This window comes from Erinaceus europaeus, chromosome 14 (assembly GCF_950295315.1).
Source record: "Erinaceus europaeus chromosome 14, mEriEur2.1, whole genome shotgun sequence".
NCBI lineage: Eukaryota > Metazoa > Chordata > Mammalia > Eulipotyphla > Erinaceidae > Erinaceus > Erinaceus europaeus.
In genome coordinates this window covers 78776248-78780677 of record NC_080175.1, presented here as the reverse complement: position 1 = coordinate 78780677, position 4430 = coordinate 78776248, and the positions used below count along the sequence as shown (strand labels likewise).

Genomic DNA, 4430 nt, shown 5'->3' with positions numbered 1-4430 from the left:
GGGATCCTGCAAGGTAAGTGCTTTGAGAAGCCATGCCTGTGTGGTGACAGCTAGGGGTAGTTTACACTCTAGGCCTGAGACATCACCTGCCTGGGCCTGCCTGACCTTTCCCATCTGCCCTTATACCCCCTTCCCCCCTACTTGAATTAGCCCAGCCAGCTGCTGCCTCCTTCCTTGGTGCTGCCCTCATGTGGCCCGGCTCCCAGCTGGCTTCCTAACAGCTGGCACCCTGAGGACTTTAAGAGGGTGCCTGCAGGTCTTTGCTGCAGGGCAGTTTCCTTGACAGCTTGTCCTCTTTGCCTTGCAGGCTCTTTTTTGCAACCCTTGCCATGGATCATGGAATTTTCTGCTATTTGCTTATCCTGGCCAGACAGCAAGAGATGCAGTACATTTACAGAAAGGAATGTGTCCTTGGATGCGAATCCTTTTCATCAGGCCAGGAATCAGAACAGCACATATCTGCCTCTCCTGAGAGCACGGCCTCTGGGAGGAGCTGAGCAGCTGCATTCAGAAGTCAGAAGGTGCCCCAGCAAAGGCTTCTGGGCACCCGGGACAGGGTGCAGCACCTAGAGGGGAGGTCTGTGGGGTTTGCTGCAGATTGTAAAGGGCGGGACTCAGGGAAGACTAGGGTGCTGTGGCTTCTTGGTGGCCTGATGCCATTCTCGGGACTGGAGATAGTTTAATGTTGAGGCTTCAGGCCAGTGCATGAGGGTCACAGGCAGGGCAGAGGAGGGAGGGCTGTTTGCTGGAAGCTGCCAGAGGCCATGTTGTTAGGGTGGGGAACCCAAGTCATCTCTCAAATAAGCAACATAATGGGAATGGCTCTAAGAGACTGGCCTGAAGCAACTTGGGGAGGGAACTTTTCTTCTTCTGAGGGTTGGATAATTGTGGGGGTGAGTGTGAGGGCTTAAAGTAGTTTTTCAGGGTCACAGATAGAAGGCTGCATTGGAAGCTGGGTGGAGGCAAGTGCCCCAAGTTCCTGGGGCTGCAGCAGAACCGTGTCGGCTGGGTGTCTGCTGTAGCTGGCCATTCTGACTGTACAGTTGTGTCTTGCAAGGGTCTGGAGAGTTCTTTTTCACTCCCTCCTTCATGATGACTAAGTATGGACTGTTTGCACATGAAAAGTATCTGTGACTTTAAAAAAAATTGTATTGAGGGGGAATTAATATCTTACAGTCACTGGTAAATACACTTGTTGGTACATGTGTAAAATTTCTCAGTTTCCTGCAAAACACTCAAACCCTTATGCCTAGGTCCTCCTCCACCAGGACCTGAAAGACCCCTGCCCACCCCACCGTGCACTTTGATACAATATCTATTATGTTTTTAATAAACTTACCTCCCCCTGCCGGTCATAGGGCGGGGGTGGAGGGGAGGAGGGTTAGAATTAGAGCACAGTTCTTGCAAATGTGGTGCTGGGGATTGAACCTGGGGCCTTAGGAAGGTAGAGTCTGTATTCTCCCTGTTAAGCCACTTCCCAGGCCTGATATTTTCATGTCTATAGGCAGCTTCCCTTTGTGTGTGCGCGTGATTTTATTGGGGGGAGGGGCGGTTTAATAGATGACATATTGGGTACATCAGTACCCTGGGCCCTTTTCACCCAACTCCAGCCCTTCTTTCCCCAGGCTCCTTTGCTTTGGGGCAGAACTCCTCTTCCTTTGCTGAGCTTTTCCTGAGATCCATGGTGGGGCACTTGCTCTCTCTCCTACGCTGAACCCTGACCTGTCACAAGAGGCAGACTTGACAGACTGTGGACAGCCTCCAGCTCTCCGTGGACCCAATGGAACCTCTGCACTCTGCTGACCCACAGATCAATGGACATTACCTGGCTGAATGTTTTTCATCTTTTCTCCAGCATAGCTGCATGATGTCTTTCAGGAAGATTGTTCTGTTGTGCCAATCTGAACATTTTATGCAGTGGTAAGGAAAATCTTGAGGGCAGGTGAGGTAGAATAATGGTTATGCAAAGAGACTCCCATGCTTGAGGCACCAGAGGTCCCAGGCTCAGGCCCCCATACTAAGGTAGAGAAACCAAGGGTTAATTTCTCAAGAGTTATGACTGGGGCTCAGTGCCGGCACTAAGTACCCACTGCTCCCAGTAGCCATTTTTCCTTTTTCTTTTTTTTCTAAATAGGACAGTGAAATTGAGAAAGCACAGGGAGACAGAGAGAGGGAGAAAGACAGACAGACAATTGCAGACCTGCTTTACCAGTAGTGAAGCGATGCCCTGCAGGTGGGGAGCAGGGGCTCTGACTCTGGTCTGTGAGTTCAGTCCTTGTGTTTGGTAATCTGTACGCTTACGGAATTAACTCCTTAGTTGAAGAAAAATGCAATTGGCGACCATCTTCTCCCTCCTCCCAGCATAAACTGGGCTTTCTACTATTGTCATGAAAGCGGTCTTGGTCAATGGCCTTAGAATCTGTTCCTTCTGCCCCATAGTCTGCTGATGACTCAAACAAGTTGTATTTTTTTTTATACAGAAAACAAACAAACAAACAAAACCAACCTGTTAAGCTGTTGCTATGAGGAGAAGAAGAAGAAGAAGAAAGAGGAGGAGGAGTAGAAAGAGGAGGAGGAGAAAGAGGAGGAGGAGGAGAAAGAGGAGGAGAGAGAGGAGGACAAAGAGGAGGAGGAGAAAGAGGAGGAGGAGGAGGAGGAGGAGGAGGAGGAGAAGAAGTAGAGGAAGAAGAAGAAGGAGGAGAAGAAGGAGAAAGAAAGAAAATATAGGAAGGCTAGATGACTAAATCTGATTTCTTCTTTTAAAAATTATCTTTATTTATTTATTGGATAGAGACAGTAAGAAATCAAGAGGAAAGGGTGAGATAAAGAGGAAGAGAGACAGAGGGACACCTGCAGCACTGCTTTACCACTCGAAAAGATTTCTTCCTGAGGGTGGGGACTAGGGGCTCGAACCCAGGTCCTTGTGCATTGTAACATGTGCACTCAATTAGGTGAGCTACCACCCAGGCCCAATCTGATTTCTTTTTAACAGAGGTTAAGTCATAGGAATCTGAACTATACTGGTGGAGCACATACCTTGCATGTGTGAGGCCCTGGGTTTGAACACTGGCAATATACACACTCACACACTATTTATTTATTTACTCACACACAGTCAATGTGATAAGATTGAGATAAACTACATTCTATACATTTTGAAGACTACCTAATTCTTGGACAAGTCTTAGAAATAAGAATGGAACAGAAGTAAAAGGTCTCATGATACAGAAACCTGAACTCCTGTCCATTTGAATATATATATATATATACATATATATATAATTATTATTACTATTTTTTTGGACAGGACAGGGAGAATTTGAGAGGAGGGGGGGAAGTAGAGAGGGAGAGAGCCAGAGAGACACCTGAAGACCTGCTTCAGCACTTGTGAAGTGACTCCAGCTCCCCACCTGTGGATGGAACCGGATCCTTGCATGGGTCTTTGTACTTCATACTCTGTGCGCTTAACCTGGTACACCACCGACTGACCTCCTTTGAGCCTGTGTTTAACAGCTTGAGCTCTGAAGTCATTTAGCCTCTTGGGGGCTTACTAAAATGCAGAACTGCCTCGGTAGTGGTGAGATGGGGCCCCAGGCTGTATCCCAAGCAACGCTGTTGCTGCCGCACTGGTAAGACTAGAGTAACAAGGGTGGAGGAGACCTCTAAGGAGTCCTCCGGCACAGCTATACGTCAGAAAGCCCAAAGAGTTTAAAAGGACCTACATGGGTCTGGGCCATGTTGAGTGCTTGGTTGAATGCACATAGTGCCTAGCAAAAGGTTCAAGCCTTTGGTCCCCACCTGCAGGGGGTAAGCTTCAAGAGCAGTGAAGCTTTGTTGCAGGTGTCTGTCTCCCTCTCTCATTATCTCTCTCAAGTCTCTCTCTCTCTCTCCCTCTCTTTCCCTTCTCTTTCAATTTCTGTCTCTATCCAATAAAGTGAAATAACAAAAAACAAAACAAAACAAAACAACAGCAACATATATATATTCACCAGGTCCTGGAACATGATGGCAGAGAAGGACCTAGTGGGGGTTGAATTGTTATATGGAAAACCAAGAAATGTTACACATGTACAGACTATTGTATTTTACTGTCAACTGTACACCATTAGTTTCCCAATAAAGAAAAAAAGTGTATTCACAAAGTACAGGCCCCCAAGCCCTATTCCAGAAAACATGGGACAGCTGGTTTGGGAGGAGGAGTCTAGAAGTCAGTCTTTTTCTTTTTAAATTTTTATTTAGTGTTTATTTATTTTTGTTTTGTTTTTCCCTTTTGTTGCCCTTGTTGTGATTATTATTATTATTGCTGTTGTTGTTGTTGGATAGGACACACAGAAATTGAGAGAGGAGGGGAAGACAGAGAGGGGAGAGAAAGAGAGACACCTGCAGACCTGCTTCACTGCTTGTGAAGCTACTCCCTTGGTGGGGAGCCG

The 4430-nt window shown here is 47.0% G+C and overlaps 1 long non-coding RNA gene across 1 annotated transcript; it reads left to right on the top strand.

Annotated features, from left to right (window-relative positions):
• Positions 1-313: 313 nt before the first annotated feature.
• LOC132532675 (uncharacterized) lies at positions 314-2545 on the top strand. Its single transcript, XR_009544582.1, has 3 exons — positions 314-577; positions 1626-1920; positions 2481-2545. It is a non-coding gene; the product is annotated as an uncharacterized LOC132532675 (long non-coding RNA).
• Positions 2546-4430: the final 1885 nt, after the last annotated feature.